Below are 17568 nucleotides of genomic sequence, written 5' to 3' on the forward strand. Positions count from 1 at the left end.
CCCCACGCACCACCCCATACACCATCACCACCATTGCTCCCGTCTCCTGCTTCTTATATCGCCAATAAGTGAGAATGGCTAAAGCCTGCACCAGCTCTCTGCTTGTTTGACCTAGTTTAGGTAATTTTCCTAATCCTGTCACTACCCTTAAATAACAAGCTTATGGTAGCAATACTTACTCAGCTGTTCCTGTTTGGCAGCTGGTGATTCCCATAAGATTAAGCTCTGAATTTAATCAAATACTGTAAAAACACATTCTGGTTTGATTCAGCTAGGCCAAGCAACAACGTCTCACATTTTTGTCAAAGATTTAGTTACATCTTGTCATATACATACAGAAAATTACTTCAAAAGATTTCTGCATTACTGCAAAAAAGGTGTCCTGTATTGTCTGGAATTTCAAATAAAGGAGATTCAACTTGCATAATATAATACTTAATTTATTATATAAATACACAATAAACAAGCAAATTGTGGAAATAAATTAATAAGAGGTTATGGACTTTGCAAAATCAGATTTCAAAAGTTTTTCCTTCCATGCCCATGATTATCTACTCAAGTTTTAGGACTTGTAGCCTTTTCCAAATGCAGAGATTGAGATGGACTATCTGAACAATTGTGTTGAGATGCCCTCACCTGGGCTCCTCCCACTGCAAGACAGAGGGAAGTGTTGGTGTTTTTGGTTACACCTATACTGACCACTTTTGCTTCTATGGGGCTAACCCCCCCCCCCTTACACTGACCACTGTGTGGCATTTGCCTGCTGTTGGGGCAGATGCGCCCTGTAGTAGTCAAATGCCACATAGTGTACTGAGTCAGCCTGTGCCTCAAGCCTCTAGTGAGGAGTCAGGGATGAGTTGGCTCTGAAGACTTCTCAGAGCCAGGAGCAAGAGGGCATTGTAGACCTAAATCTGGATATAAACTTAGCCCATGTGCCAGAGGCGCCAGAGGGTGGAAATGTGGCAACACTTTAGCATGCAGAGGGGTCACTCTCTGCTACCTCCAACACATTCAGAATTGTTCTGACACTTTGACTCAAATGCCTATTAGGTAGAAATCCCACTTGCTCCTTATGAATGATCTTTGCTAATATTTGTTTGAATCTGTTTGCCAAGATTGTGGTGAATAATTTATAGTCACGATTTAGAAGTGAGATGTTGAGTTAAATTAGAGTCTCAACCTTATTTAACAACTTTCAACAATATGTCAATGTGGTCTCCAACAAATCAGGTCCCTTCAAACTTTGTTTTTCATCCATCTCTATGTGCCCACCCTCCTTCATGCTCTTGTGCTGTAAGACTTTTGTGCTATATGAATTGATTAGCAGAACAGGAAGATGAATCAATTAAAAGAACAGGAAAAAACTGAAGCAAATACTTTGTGAATATTATTCAGACTTCTTAATCTTTGTTTGAATTGTGAGCTAGCTAAATCTGCAATGACACCTAATGGAAAAAGAAATCTGATGGCAGCATTTTTGGAAAGAAATATTTCTTCCATGAAGACTAGTACTTGAGAAATTAAGGCTAGTATCTACCTGCCTCCTTATTGCCATAGATCAGCCGGAACAACGGTGGATAATCTGCATTCATGAATTCCCAAACAGTTTTTAGAATCCTAATTTCCTGCCTACAAAGCAGCTACAGACTGTTATTTGACTGCAAAGCTGCTACAATTCAGTTCTTTCAATTCAATTAGTTCAGTAGGTACCATAGCTAAAAATATCGCGTGCAGTTTTCTTTGTTCATGTAATAGCTATAGATTGGGGGAAAGATCTAATTTTGAGCTGAGTATAATAAAGACATTTTACTTTACAGTAATTTACTACATAACAATATGTTTGTGTTATCATATTGTGCATATAGAGTCATAGAGTATTATATGCGTCCCCAGGCTTTTAAAAACTTCATACAGTACAAACCTCTGTATCAATGGGGGATACATTATCAAGCTTACTGCAGGTAACAAAAATCAAGGATAATCATGAACCCTATTGAACGACCAACCCTCTGTTTCCTCCAAAGCAACTCTATGCTCAACTTTCACAGAAGTATACCTTAAAGTTATGCTGAAGGACCTAGAGAGGACCTATTTTGTCAAATGCAAATAAATTAAACTGGGAGTATTGGTCTCGCGGATATGGGATACTGTACATACAATCCAAGATTTCTCTGCTTAATAACCTTCTCCATCTTGATGCCTCATTATACTCTTTTGACTACACTCTAATGTTGCTTAGCACAGTTGTCATCGTTTTTACCTATAAAATGTTGAATGATATGTAACCAACTGAGGTCCAATGCAGAAGCTGCTCAAAGATACTAGACTATCAATAGAAAGATTGTTCTTTGGAATGACAACACTGGCCTCTCCTGATGATCTTAAGCTTTGTGTTGGTTTGTAACAGGAGATATGTTCGGACAGGTAATCTGGGCCAGAACCGTTTAGGGCTTTAAAGGTGAAAACCAGCACTTTAAATTGTGCTCGGAAGCTGATCGGCAGCCAGTGGAGCTGGCATAACAGAGGAGTTGTACGCTCCCTGTACGCCGCTCCAGTAAGTAACCTGACTGCTGACAGTTGGACTAATTGAAGCTTCCGAGAGGTCTTCAAAGGCAGAGAGCATTGCAGTAGTCTATTAGGGATGTAACAAGAGCATGGACTATTATGGCCAAGTCAGGCTTTCCAAGGAACAGGCGCAGCTGGCACACAAGTTTTAATTGTGCAAAAGCTCTCCCAGCCACCACCGAGACCTGGGTTTCCAGGCTCAGCGATGAGTCCAGGATCACTCCCAAACTGCGAACCTGCATCTTCAGGGGGAGTGAAACCCCATCTAACACAGGTTGTAACCCTATCCCCTGTTCCCCTTACCTCTGTCTTGTCTGGATTGAGTTTCAATCTGTTCACCCTCATCCAGGCCGACACAGCAGCCAAGCACCGGTTCAGGACCTCCACAGCCTCCTTAGTGACAGGTGGGAAGGAATGATAGAGCAGAACATCATCCACATAGAGATGACATCTAACCCCAGAACCCCGGATGATCTCTCCCAGCAGCTTCATGTAAATGTTAAACAACATGGGGGACAGTATAGATCCCTGTGGGAACCCCACAAATCAATGGTTGTGAGGACGAGCAGCAACACCTTCTAGGAACGACCCTCAAGGAAGGACTGGAGCCACTGCAGAACAGTACCACCAAGTCCCATATCTCTGAGGCGTCCCAGAAGGATACTGCGGTCGACAGTATCAAAGGCTGCTGAGAGGTCCAGCATAACCAGCAGGGACACACTCCCCCTGTCTAGTTCCTGGCGTAGATCATCTACTAAGGCAACCAAGGCTGTCATAGGGAAGAGGGAGGAAGCTTGTTTTCTGTTGCCCTGGAGACTAGGACAAGGAAAGGAGATTCCCCCTGAACACTAGGAAGAACTTCCTAACTGTTCAGCAGTGGAGTTCTCTGCCCCGGAGTGTGGTGGAGGCTCCTTCTTTGGAGGCTTCTAAACAGAGGTTGGATAGCCATCTGTTAGGGATGCTTTGATTGTGATTTTTAGCGGGGGGTTGTACTGGATGGCCCACAAGGTCTCTTCCAACTCTATGATTCTATGATTCTATGATTTCTGTAGCACCATTTCCTGCTTAAATCTTGCAAACCCAGAGCTGTGGCTTCCTTGTCTGAATCAATTCACCTGTAATCTGATCTTTCCCCTTTTTATTTGTTTGTTTGTTGCTAAAGGCATTTATTTATCATCTGTTGACTCACCAGTGCCATTGAGTTAATGCACAATTTGTAAAAACAGCAGAAATTCATTATCATAGTGCAAAGAAGTGTAAATGATATTTTCATAGTGCACAGTGTAAATTATATTTTCATATTTCAAGTGTGATAAAGCCAATCCAGGTACTTTGTTACTTTACTAGTTTTCTGAGTTCAAGCAAAGCGGTTTTCAAGTGATAAACCCTTAATAACCAACTAAAATAATAAGCATCATGACCTAGGATATGACATATCTGATGCACATTCTTTAATTAGTAGTCTTGTTAACCTATATAGAGCTCTAACCATTTCACACTATGCCCTGTGGGTGATCACTCATGGCTGAGAATGATTGTCTTCTAAAGAGTCCTGGCACTGGGTCCATAAATGACTATGAAGGCCTATTTTGGATCTACATGGCCTTTCACATTGAGGTTTCCACATGGAAGGTGGTCTTGACAAGATACGCTTTCCAGATGGAAGGTGGTCTTGACAAGATATGCTTAATGTGCTTTTCTCTTGGCACATTTCTTCCTTTTGCCCTGTGTTCATGTCTCTACAATATGCATATCAGTGTTTATAACAGTTCACCTCCAGTTACAGTGCTCAAGTGCCAGGGCTTCCCAGTTCTTGGTGTTTATACCACATTATAAAGGTTAGCTTTAAGCCAATCTTTAAATCTCTTTTGTTGCCCATCAATATTTCATTTTCCTTTCTTGAGAATAAAATAACTGCTTTGGGAGACAATGAGCAGACATTCATACAACATGGCCAGTCCAGCAAAGTTGACAGTGGAGTGCTGATGATCTTTACTTCTTCGAGAACACTGATGTTTGTCCACTTCTCTATCCTAGAAAATTTGCAGGATTTTTCTAAGACAAAGCTGATGTACTGTTTCCAGAAGTAGAGTGTGATATTTGTAGATGGTCCATGTTTTGTGATTATAAATAGTGTTGGAAGGATAATAGCTTTATAAACAAGCATTTCCTTGCTTTCACTAGAAGGAACTATAGTTAGGGTGCATTTACACTGGAGAATTAATGCACTTGACACCACTTTAACTGCCATGACTCAATGCTATCAAATCCAGAGATTTGTAGTTTGGTGAGGCACCATCATTCTTGGGCAGATACTTCATGGCAGTTAAAATGGCATCCAGCTGTGTTAATTCTATAGTGTAGATGGACTCTAAATCTGCATGAGCACTCAGTCTTTAACACATGGTTTGCCACTATAAAACTGTTTCAATTTAACAACAAACAGGAACAAATAGAATTATCAGCATTTCATTAAAAAAATCTTTCACTATTATTATTTTTTATTTCCTCAGTCTTGACTGAAAAATTTGAAGTACGTAGTTTTCTCCTCACTAGCATTCAAAATGTTTAATTTGTTTACCTCCAGGGCTTATAGCACTAGTAAAGATTCAGTAATAAAGATTCAGTAATAAAGGTTTCAGCAATATTCGGGAAAAGATCAAGCTAAGCATGAAGCAGCATGTGATCACATGAAGTTCTGTCAGCCAATTCCAGGATCCAATTTTAGGAAGGAATGAGAATACGTGATCTTTACAACTTTCACTAAAGGACAATAAATATTTAATCCATTCTTCAGTTTAGTGCTACATAATTATAGATAGCAAATTCATTCAGTTTTGGTATTTTACCCTAATTTATAGCAAGGGCTCGATTTCTTTTTCAGAAAATAAAGTCTACCACAAATTCAAAATAAAAACGCTTGCTGACTGTAATCATTTTTGCAAGAAGAAACATAAGAAGAATTGCTTTAAAGCTGTAGGTTCTGCCAAAAGGTAAGCCTGTCAACTTTATTCATCCCATTATTCTTAAATTTTCTTCTTACCATTATGTTGCTATAATAAATACGTTGTACAGTGAAAATTAGTGATGATAGCAATAAACAGGCACTACTGACTCTTCAGTCAAAACAAGCAATAAGATTTTTTTAAAAATATATAAATGATTTGAAAAAAGTATAAACCTTGTAAGTCTGTTGCTCAGAAATCTAGCACCAGCTAAGCGCCTGATACTTTTCCTCTACAGCTGATCTGGGGTACGCCTACACTGTAGAATTAATGCAATTTGATACTAGTTTAACTGCCATGGATCAATGCTAGGGAATCCTGGGATTTGTACTTTAGTGAAACAAGCAGAAAAGTAATAGTATTTGGAGCAACCCCATGGGCCATCCAGTCCAAGCCCCTTCTGCCAGGCAGGAAAAGCAAGGAAGGTGCAGGGGGAAAGGGTCTGTATGATGAGGAAGGGAAGGGAAGGAAGGAAGGAAAAGAGGAGGTGAGGAAAGAAGGAAGAAGCAGCAGCAGCCCTGTCAACGGCGGCCTGGAGGTGGCCCCCTTGCCCTGTGGGTGCTCCCTGGCATGGCTGACATCCTGGAGAAGCCCTGCAGAGGAGGAGGGAGGAAGAAGGGAGGTATTGCTGTGGATGCCACCTCCACCCCCTGGAACCCTGGCCCCACCTCCCTGCTCTGTGTTCTCGAGCAGCTAACAAGAAATATCTTCTGAGGCCTCAAAAGGAGGGGGAAAGGCCCTGAGGAGACCTCTACAATCACACAAAAGACAATGGCTTCCCAAAATCGCAAAGACACAAATCCACTACAAGCAGTAGCACAGAGGTGTTTTTTGCAACTTATATAACACAACATTGAATGTATATGCAACTTATATAATGCAGCATTGAACGATATACAGAGAACATAAGACTGTTATATACACAGTGATTTTTACACCAGTCACAAAAGTAGAATGTTTTTTGCTTTAAAGCAGACTTCTCCTAAAGGTATTAAATCCCTTACTCTCTCGTGAGCAGAAGTTTATAAGGCAAAATGTCTGTGAAGGGATAATTCTGTAGTGATACATTGAAAAAACCAAGGTGCTTTTCCAGCAGGCACCAGCCAACCCCTCTCCAATGCCAGTGATACAGCTTAATGGTGTAGCATTAGAAAATGTTGATCATTTCCGCTACCTTGGCAGCCACCTCTCCACCAAAGTCAACATCGACACTGAAATACAACACCGCCTGAGCTCTGCAAGCGCAGCATTTTTCCGAATGAAGCAGAGAGTGTTTGAGGACTGGGACATCCATAGGGATACCAAGATGCTTGTTTATAAAGCTATTGTCCTCCCAACCCTGCTCTATGCCTGTGAGACGTGGACTGTCTACAGACATCACATGCAACTCCTGGAACGATTCCATCAGCGCTGCCTCCGGAAAATCCTGCAAATCTCTTGGGAAGACAAGCGGACAAACGTCAACGTGCTGGAAGAAGCAAAGACCACCAGCATTGAAGCGATGGTCCTCCGCCACCAACTCCGCTGGACCGGCCATGTTGTCCGGATGCCCGACCACCGTCTCCCAAAGCAGCTGCTCTACTCCGAACTCAAGAACGGAAAATGGAATGTTGGAGGACAGGAAAAGAGATTTAAAGATGGGCTCAAAGCCAACCTTAAAAATTCTGGCATAGCCACTGAGAACTGGGAAGCCCTGGCCCTTGACCGCTCCAGCTGGAGGTCAGCTGTGACCAGCAGTGCTGCAGAATTTGAGGAGGCACGAGTGGAGGGTGAAAAAGAGAAACGCGCCAAGAGGAAGGCGCGTCAAGCCAACCCCAACTGGGACCGCCTTCCACCTGGAAACCAATGCCCTTACTGCGGAAGAAGATGCAGAGCAAGAATAGGGCTCCACAGCAACATACGGACCCACAAGAATATTGGAAGACAATCATCCTTGGAAAGCGAGGGATCGCCTAAGTAAAGTAACTATTGAGTGGAGCTTCCAGTCCCTTGTAGGAGGATATCTATGACCAGTTTCGACTGTCTTAAGTCTTTTTCAGGTGGTATAATGATGAAATGGACATCAAGTTCTCCAAAATATCAAGTCTTCCTCAGGTGGATAAGTATGAGAATACAATGAAGAAGTGGACCTAAACGTGATATATAGAGGTGGCTAGAACATGTCCCAAAAGGGATAAATATTTCTCTGTGTTGCCAACGTAACAACAACAACAAAACTTTATTTATATACCACTCTATCTCCCCAAGGGGACTCAGAGCGGTTTCCAAGTAACATACATACAAAGAAAACAGCATAAAGAAATTTAACAAGACAATATAAGCATTAAAAACTACAACAGCACATATTTTAAAATAATACTGCCTGTTCAAGGCAGTTTAAAAGGACGGGCTGGGTTAGTGAGATTTTAGAGGGCCCAGGAAATTAGGTAGAGTCTGTGGCTATACATTTCCAGGGCCTAAGAGAAGAAAGTGACCTGGGTAATTGGTAGGAAAAGATATGGTCAATTTCAACAGTATCTGGGGCAGAGCTAGAACTAGTCGTTCTCAAAGGTTTGCTTATACCACCAGGTCTTCAGGGATAAGGCCTGTCTTATTTCTCCAGGAAGAGCGTTCCAGAGATGGGGGGCCACCACCTAGAAGACTCTCTCTCTCGTCCCCACCAACCGTGCTTGTGATGGTAGTGAGAGCGAAAAGAGGGCTTCCCTGGAAGATCTTAAAGTTCACGCTGGTTCATAGAGGAAGATGCGATTGTGAAGATAGGTGGGGCCCGAACCATTTAGGGCTTTATAGGTCATGACCTGCACCTTGAATTTGGCTCGGCAACTTATCGGCAGCCAGTGAAGCTGTTTTAAAAGGGGCGTCATATGCTCCCTATAGTTTGCTCCAGTAAGGAGCCTGGCTGCCACTCGTTGTACCAGTTGGAGCTTCCGGGCCATCTTCAAGGGCAGCCCCACGTAGAGCGCATTGCAATAGTCCAATCTGGATGTAACCAAGGCATGGACCACGCTGGCCAAGTCAGACTTCACGAGGCATGGTTAAAGCTGGCACACGAGTTTAAGTTGTGCAAAGGCCCTCCCGGCCACCGCTGACACCTGAGCATCAAGTGACAGCATTGAGTCCAGGAGGACCCCTAAGCTACGGACCTGCGCCCTCAGGGGGAGTGTAACTCCGTCGAGCACAGGTTGCCACCCAATACCCCGGTTGACTCCACAACTGACCAGGAGGACCTCTGTCTTGTCTGGATTAAGCTTCAACCTGTTAGCCCTCATCCAGTCCATCACAGCAGTCAGACACTGGTTCAGGGGCTGGGAGGCTTCCTTGAAGTTTGGTGGAAATGAGTAGTAGAGTTGGGTATCATTTGCATACAGATGGCACCCAACTCCAAATCTCCGGATGACCTCACCCAGTGATTTCATGTAGATATTAAAAAGCATGGGGGATAGAATGAAACCTTGCGGGACCCCACAGGTCCAAGGCCACGGGTCCGAGCAGGCATCCCCCAGCTTCACCAACTGGGAGCGACCCTCCAGGAAGGAGTGGAGCCACTGCAGAGCAATGCCCCCAAGACCCATTCCAGAGAACTGCCCCAGAAAGATACCATGGTCGATGGTATCAACAGCTGCTGAGATATCCAGGAGAACCAACAGAGGTCATCTACCAAGGTGACCAAAGCCGTCTCAGTACCATGGCCAGGTCTAAAACCAGACTGCGATGGATCTAGATAATCGATGTTGTCCAAGAATCCCTGGAGTTGGGAGGCCATCACCCGCTCTCGAACTTTGCCCAGGAAGGAGAGGTTAGAGATAGGCCCACTACAAAGACCTACAAAGCCCTAAATGGTTCTACCCCTATTTTTGTTTATTTATTTATTTCCAATCTTTGTACCCCTATTTCGTGGGCTGTTAATTTTTGCCAGAGGATTTCTCTATTAATGCTGTCGAAAGCTGCTTTGAAATCGATGAAAACAACATATAACCTGCTCTTTCTTTTTAGGTGTTTGTTAATTAAGTGGTTTAGGACAAAACAGTTATCCATGGTGGATCTTCCTGATCTGAAGCCGGCTTGTTCTTCTCCTAAGATTTTGTTTTCATATTCCCGTAGTTCTAATTTGGAGAGAAGTACTTTTGAATAAATTTTGGCCACTATATCAATGAGACTAATGGGTCTGTAATTTTTTGGATCTTTTGGCCACCCTTTTTTGTAGATAGGGATAATTATTGCGAGTTTCCAACCTGTAGGTATATTGGCAGTGTTATTTATATGATTACATAAACCTGCTATCAGGGGAGCCCACCACTCAGGGTTGGATTTAAATAGTTCTTGGTGGTAAGAAGCTTTGTTGTTATTTAGGCTTTTAATTATGCTCTTTATTTCCTGGACCGTTGTCGGGGGCCAGCCTGGCAGCTTTTCGGGACTGTCTATACTAGGGGTGACATGATTCTTTGGAGGTGTCGAAGGGGCAAACAGTTGTAGATAATAGTTCTCCCAATTAGCTGCTGGGATAGGGGCATCAAATGCAAATTTTCTTTCTTTGAGGATTCCCGCTACTGAGTTCCAAAAGAGAACTGTGTTCCTCCCTTTAGCTGCGAGTTCTAACTTGTTCCAAATGGATATTGTGTAATTTTTCTTTTTCGCTTTGATGGTTTGCTTATATTTCCTTCTCAGTTCTAGCATATTTTTATGTACTGTCTTAGACTGAGATCCCTGTGCCTTTCTCATTAGGCTCTTAAGACTTTTCTTGATGGATTGGCATTCAGTATCAAACCAATTGTCTCTATTTCTTTTTGTACTTAACGGGATAGCATTAGCAGTTAGATGTTTTTTTAATTGACTGCATATATTCATGAATGCCGAATTAACTGCCATCCAGTCAGATGAAGGAGCTTGTATTGTAGCTAACCAATCTGTGAATTCTATAGAATTAAGGGACCTGTTTAAAGCATCAGTGTTGACTTTATGCCACCTGATTCTTTTGTTTAGTTGTAACTCAGTGTTGTTTGTAAGCCAACGATCTGACTCGTTAGTAATTCTAAGATCTGATGGGGCACTGAACTTAACGCTGATTGGTTGATGGTCACTATCTGCTCTGTGGAGGACTTCAATTTGCGAGAAGAGATCATCTTTACCTACAGACACACAGATGAAATCAAGTACACTACTCGTGTGTATGCCGTGGTATGTGTAGGGGTATTTGAAGTTAGGATCTTTGCCCCCAGGATTAACAGGCTGCATTTGTTAGTTAGTGATAAAAGTTTTGCGCCGGCTGCATTGGTCGTTGTGTCACAGGAGGACCAACAGGGGATCCCACTTGCAGGGGGACCGGGTAGGCCTATAGAGGTCGCAAGGGCCATGGATGAAGAGCCTAGCCTGGCATTAAAGTCACACAGCTGCACGGTATACAGTAGACTCCTTCAGAAGCGAGAGGATCCCTCTTCTCCTTTGCTGAATGAAGCATTTGTTGGATTTTCTTGGTGGGTCTGTAGATAGTTTGTATGTTGTGTTTCCTCATCAGCTTCCCTATGCGGTCAGTGTTTCTGCAGGAGTCTACTGTATACCATGCAGCTGTGGACAAGTCTACATAGGGACCACCAAACGCAGCACCCAAACACGAATCAAGGAACATGAAAGACACTGCAGACTACTTCAACCAGGGAAGTCAGCCATAGCAGAGCACCTGATGAACCAGCCTGGACACAGCATATTATTTGAGAACACAGAAATACTGGATCACTCCAACAACCACCATGTCAGACTACACAGAGAAGCCATTGAAATCCACAAGCATGTGGACAATTTCAACAGAAAGGAGAAAACCATGAAAATGAACAAAATCTGGCTACCAGTATTAAAAAAAACTATAAAATTAGAACAGCACAACAACAGAGAGGAAACAAACAAGGACATCTAATCACCCCTCAACAAAAGATTGCTTTCAGGCACTGCCAGGCAATCAAATGCTAATCAAGGTGGTCAGTTGAAACATTCACACCTAGCTCCAGCAGACAAGAGTCCTTTGTCTCACCCTGGTAATTCCACAGATATATAAACCCTTTTTCCTAGTTCCAACAGACCTCACTACCTCTGAGGATGCTTGCCATAGATGCAGGCGAAACGTCAGGAGAAATGCCTCTAGAACATGGCCATATAGCCCGAAAAAACCTACAGCAACCCATTTTCTTGATTGTTTGGAGGATTAGTTCTTCTCTGGAGCTACGTTTCCCTCTTTTTTTCCTGTTGGGGCCGTTCTTTCCTTTGGTGTCATTCATTGTAGTAAAAGGTCTCCAGTTTGTTTTCAGTTTGTTTTCTCAGACTTTTTGTTGTAAGACCAAAAGTTCTCGGCTGAGAGCAGAGGGAAATGTAATCACCTTCACTGGCTGATAAAAGACTAGGGCAATAAAATCTATGTTTTCCTGAGAAGCTGGGGCTAAAAAAATACTATAAAAATATTAACTCGAAATGTTGGAAATGTGGACAAATGGAAGGAACCTTTTACCACATGTGGTGGAAATACATAAAAACATACAAAAAATACTAAAAATAAAGATATCATTGAGACCAGAGTTATTTTTGTTGGGAATACATGAACAAAAAATTGAAAACAATACAGATAAACTCTTCTTCTTAGTAACAACGGCTGCAAGAATGTGCTACGCAAGAGTATGGAGGAAAACGAACATACCCAAAATGGAAGATTGGAACAAAATTTATGGATATAAGGAACATGGATAGGCTAACATCTGATCTCCAAAGGGAATATAAGGGAGAAAACGGATTGGACACCTATAACAGATTATTTAAAATAAAACCAAAATAAAAATTAGAAATATAAATAATAAAAATTACAGAAAGAAATAAAGTACCTACTGAAGAAAGAGAGAATAAAGAAGAGGGGGAGAAAAAGAAGAAGAGAAGAGGTAGAGGTGGAGAGTGTGAAGAGAAGGAAAAAGGAATAAACCCCCCAGGAAGAAGCTCGGAAGTGAAAATTTTAATGTTTCCGCCCCCCCTTTTTTCTACTGTTTTTTTTCCTTTTCTTCTTTTTCTTTTTTTTCTTTCTTTCTACTCATTCCCCTTTTGAAAATTCTTCTTTTTAATCTTGTAATTTGAAAATATTTAATAAAGATTATTATTTTAAAAATTAAGAATTGAACTGACATGACACCACTGCCTTAATATTCATACTTTTTTGAGTCAAGAAACAGATCTGATTTCAATTTAAAATAAATCAAGTTTTTGTCCTAACATATTTCTCTTATCAATGTATTCTCCAGAAAACAAACCATAAAAGCATAAATAATTCCCCTCTTACTGTTGGTCTCACACATTGAAACAACAAGAGAATGGAAATATTAAGGAAACATTGGTATTATTTCACAGTAGAATAAATTTTGGAATATGATTCTAATGGAAAAGATCTCTCATGCTATTTGAATATCAAAAAGCCTCAAAGTGAAGATGCTTTTGTGCAGTCCTGGTTTCTTTTTTTCTTATTTTACTAACAACAGCAAGAAGAAAAGGATCAAACCATCCCCTGATCAAACAGACTTCTGAAGAAGTTTTTATGATAACATCAACTGATTTGCTGAACTCAAGAATCAAAATTTAGAATACATTGCACAGAACACATTTTTATATACAAATGTTAAGACATCAACATGCAGTTTTAATTTTTAGTTTTCTTTATTGCTCCTGTTGTTTAACATTTATTGTTTGCCTGCCATTGCATTACACATATTACTATAATAGTATGACAATTTTAAAAAACAAAGGTGCATCCATTATTAGTTGTACAATGTTTTCATGAGTCTGTGATCCTTTTTTTTTGCTTTTATATTATTATTATTATTATTATTATTATTGCCAAATTTTCCCGGCGTAAAACTAAATAAGTTAGTGTTAAATAATAATAAGCATTGTGATGGTATAGCAGTTTCAAAAGATTAAAGAAGTTCTATAAACAAAGGCCTTCTCTATTAAGTCGAAGAACTGCACAGTAAGAAGCCTAATTTTTGTAGACGCGTGCTACTGATCCTAATCTGCACTTGCTCCAATTACAGCATGTACTAAATGCAATATATTATGTTATGATAAGTACTTCAGGCTTTTTCTTCTTCTCCAAATCTAATAAAGCAACCATGTCTAAAAAGGATAACAAATTAGGAGCTTAAATTCAAACATGTATCTCTTTCATGGAGCAAGAACATTACTTAAGTAAGAAAGTTTCATGATCACAAGAAGAAAAAGGTAGGGGGCATTATGAATTTTACATGCTATATTATATTTTAATTTGTATTTTAACTTGAATTTACACTGTAGTATTTAATTGTTTCTTTATTTTTGTATCTGCTTTGTTTAAACTATGGCCCAGGCGTGGGGTTGTTAGCCACCTTGAGTCCCCACAGGGAGAAAGGCGGGGTATAAATAAATTAGATAAAATAAAATCAGCATGGATGTCTAAAGAACTTTCCAGTGAGCTCAGATGTAATAGCGACATCGTCAAGAACTTTAATTTTCTTTGACACAAGGTTTCTAAAACATCTAAATGGTGCTTGTGGGAAGTTCCATGGCATCCAACATATTATCTCATCAGACAGGGTTTTCCCCCCTGTACTAGCACATTGCTGGCACACTGCCCGGTTGGAATCCACCACAATCCATCATATGACACAGGGCTACTTCTGGCAGGACTCCATTGGGTTCCATCCCAGCAGCATACAAGTAGCATGCTACGCGGGAGCCCTGAGGTTACGGGTGACTACATGTATCCTCATTGAAGAAACCAGGGACTGCACCGTAGGAAGCTGGGGACAGCAGGGAAACATCATGGGATGGCAGCCCACAACCAACCATGATAAGGGGACAAAGCTGAGCGCTGGCCCATGGTTTCCCACTCTGTCCCCCGCTGTCTCCAGGCTTCTGGACTTCCATGTGTTGAGGTCCATAGTAAATCTCTATATGACCACTTAAGAAACAAACCAAGACAGAACAGCCTGCTGTAAATGGAATTTGGGAGAGTGTGGAAGAGGACAAAGACACAAGAAGGTTCGATAGGGAAGACCTGGGAAAATCAGAAGCAGTAATGAGAGAGTGGCAGGAGCTTGGCAAAGGAGGGAAAGAATGTATGGAAGTTGCTGATAGCTTGATGTCATTGGACCTCTGTGTGAGAAAGCGTAACCAACCAAGACATTGTGAGTTGTGAAATTGTCTGAAAGAGTTTATTTAGAAGCAGCCAGGGAATTGTTAGACTAGCTCCAACTAGTGATTATCTGTATTAGAGGTCTACATAATTTTCCAAATATTTGGTATGTTGGTTGTATTATGTAGGTGTGTCATGTAATGAGAAACCTCTGAGTCTATGTGAAATAAGTAATAAGTCATATACGAGAATTTAAATATATATATATAAATGAAAAGTTTTCATGAGATATGTTGTGTCCCCATACATTTCATTGTTGCAATTTCCATATGTGTCTGTAATTCTCATAAGGAATTGGTTTAACCTCCAATTTGCTAGAAAAATTGAATTATTATGTTGTGAAATGATCCATGTCTGAAAAGTGTCATGAAGTGTTTGGTACTGTATCCTTTCTGCTGCATGGCAAACTTTTCACCAGCCTCATACTCTGTGGGACGCCCCCCCCCCCCCCACAAAAGTCCTTCTTCATCTTCTGCATATATCTAACCATGATTATCAAGGAATGTTATTAGGAATGTTAATTTCCCCCATTCTCTCTGTGTTGTAATATGCAGTGGGTGAGTAGGGAAATTGGAGGGGGGAGATAAAAACAAAAGTTAAATGAGCTTTATTTATCCTATATTCCCCATGATAGCCACTACTGCATTTGTTTCAAGGGAACCACCCTTCTATGGGGCAAGTGCTTGGCAAGTCTTATATACTTGTTCAAGGTGCCTTGTTCAGCTGAAAGTAGACGGGGGGGGGGGGGGGGGCAATCATTTTTATTTATCAGGCACAGTTCAGCAGGAGAGCATTGGTGTGCAAAACACCAGTGAGAATAAGAGAGACTACTGGGTAATTTCATTTTATGATCACATTTTCCTGCAAGCTTATTTACTGGACAAACAAACCATGGACAAAACTTGGTCATGAGTTTGTGCGATATTATAAACCGTAAATGGAACAAACCAGAGTTGATAAGTCTAAAGAAAATCCTGTATTTTGAATAAGGTTTTAAGTTCCATTAACAAACCATGGCTTATTTGTAGTACTACAATGCCATAATACAATAAGCCCGATTTCAGCAAATCACAAGATGATTTCAGCAAATCATAATGAGCAAATGCAGATCATGTATCCTGTAAAATGAAATGATGAAATGAAATTAAACACATTTTTATGATTATGCATGTGTTTTCCTGACTATCAGGTGAAAAGACTCCCCTTATATTTTATGTACTAATCATTGTTAATTAAAGGTATAGAATCATAGAAACAAAGTTGGAAGAGATCTCATGGGCCATCCAGTCCAACCTCCTGCCAAGAAGCAGGAATATTGCATTTAAATCACCCCTGACAGACGGTTATCCAGTCTCTGTTTAAAAGCTTCCAAAGAAGGAGCCTTCACCACACTCCGGGGCAAAAAGTTCCACTGCTGAATGGCTCTCACAGTCAGGAAGTTCTTCCTCATATTCAGATGGAATCTCCTTTCTTGTATTTGAAGCCATTGTTCCTTGTCCTAATCTCCATGTAAACAAGCAGTAAACAAGCTTGCTCCCTCCTCCCTGTGGCTTCCTCTCACATATTTATACATGGCTATCATATCTCCTCTCATCCTTCTCTTCTTCAGGCTAAACATGCCCAGCTCCTTAAGCTGCTCCTCATAGGACTTCTTCTCCAGATCCTTGATCATTTTAGTCGCCTTCCTCTGGACATATTCCAGCTTGTCAATATCTCTCTTCAATTGTGGTGCCCAGAATTGGACACAATATTCCAGGTGCGGTCTAACCAAAGCAGAATAGAGGGGTAGCATTACTTCCCTAGATCTGGACACTATGCTCCTATTGATGCAGGCCAAAATCCAATTGGTTTTTTTTTTGCCGCCACATCACATTGTTGGCTCATGTTTAACTTGTTGTCCACGAGGACTCCAAGATCTTTTTCACACATACTGCTCTCGAGCCAGGCATTGTCCCCCATTCTGTATCTTTGCATATTTTTTCCTGCCAAAGTGGAGTATCTTGCATTTGTCCCTGTTGAACTTAATTTTGTTAGTTTTGGCCCATCTCTCTAATTTGTCAAGATCGTTTTGAATTCTGCTCCTGTCCTCTGGAGTATTGGCTATCCTTCCCAATTTGATGTCGTCTGCAAACTTGATGATCATGCCTTCTAGCCCTTCATTTAAGTCATTAATAAAGATGTTGAACAGGACCGGGCCCAGGACGGAACCCTGCGGCACTCCGCTCGTCACTTCTTTCCAAGATGAAGAGGAAGTATTGGTGAGCACCCTCTGGGTTAGTCCATTTAACCAATTACTGATCCACCTCACCGTAGTTTTGCCTAGCCCACATTGGACTAGTTTCCTTGCCAGAAGGTCATGGGGGACCTTGTCGAAGGCCTTACTGAAATCCAGGTACGCTACATCCACGGCATTCCCCGCATCTACGCAGCTTGTAACGCTATCGAAAAAAGAGATCAGATTAGTCTGGCATGACTTGTTTTTGATAAATCCGGGTTGACTATTAGCGATGACCGCATTTGTTTCTAAGTGTTTGCAGACCACTTCCTTAACAATCTTTTCCAGAATCTTGCCTGGTATCGACGTGAGGCTGACCGGACGGTAATTGTTTGGGTCATCCTTTTTTTCCCTTCTTGAAGATTGGGACCACATTGGCCCTCCTCCAGTCTGCTAGAACTTCACTCGTTCTCCAAGCTCTCAAAGATGATTACCAATGGTTCGGAAATGACTTCCGCTAGTTCCTTCAATACTCTTGGGTGTAGTTGATCTGGCCCTGGGGACTTGAACTCATTTAGAGCGGCCAGGTA

General features: G+C 41.3%; 1 protein-coding gene across 6 annotated transcripts in view; it reads left to right on the forward strand.

Moving 5' to 3' along the window:
* The window catches only part of LOC132778465 (poly(rC)-binding protein 3-like), a 226123-nt gene that overhangs the window by 106416 nt on the left and 102139 nt on the right, over positions 1 to 17568 (forward strand). For 5 of the 6 annotated variants that reach the window (XM_060781454.2, XM_060781448.2, XM_060781455.2 and 2 more), the window contains exon 4: positions 5450 to 5558. The exons of the other annotated variant lie outside the window; for it this stretch is intronic. The gene's annotated coding sequence lies outside the window, so the exon portion shown is untranslated. The remainder of the gene's footprint in view (positions 1 to 5449; positions 5559 to 17568) is intronic. 6 annotated transcript variants of the gene reach the window in all.

Source organism: Anolis sagrei, chromosome 6 (assembly GCF_037176765.1).
Source record: "Anolis sagrei isolate rAnoSag1 chromosome 6, rAnoSag1.mat, whole genome shotgun sequence".
NCBI classification, from domain to species: Eukaryota; Metazoa; Chordata; class Lepidosauria; order Squamata; family Dactyloidae; genus Anolis; species Anolis sagrei.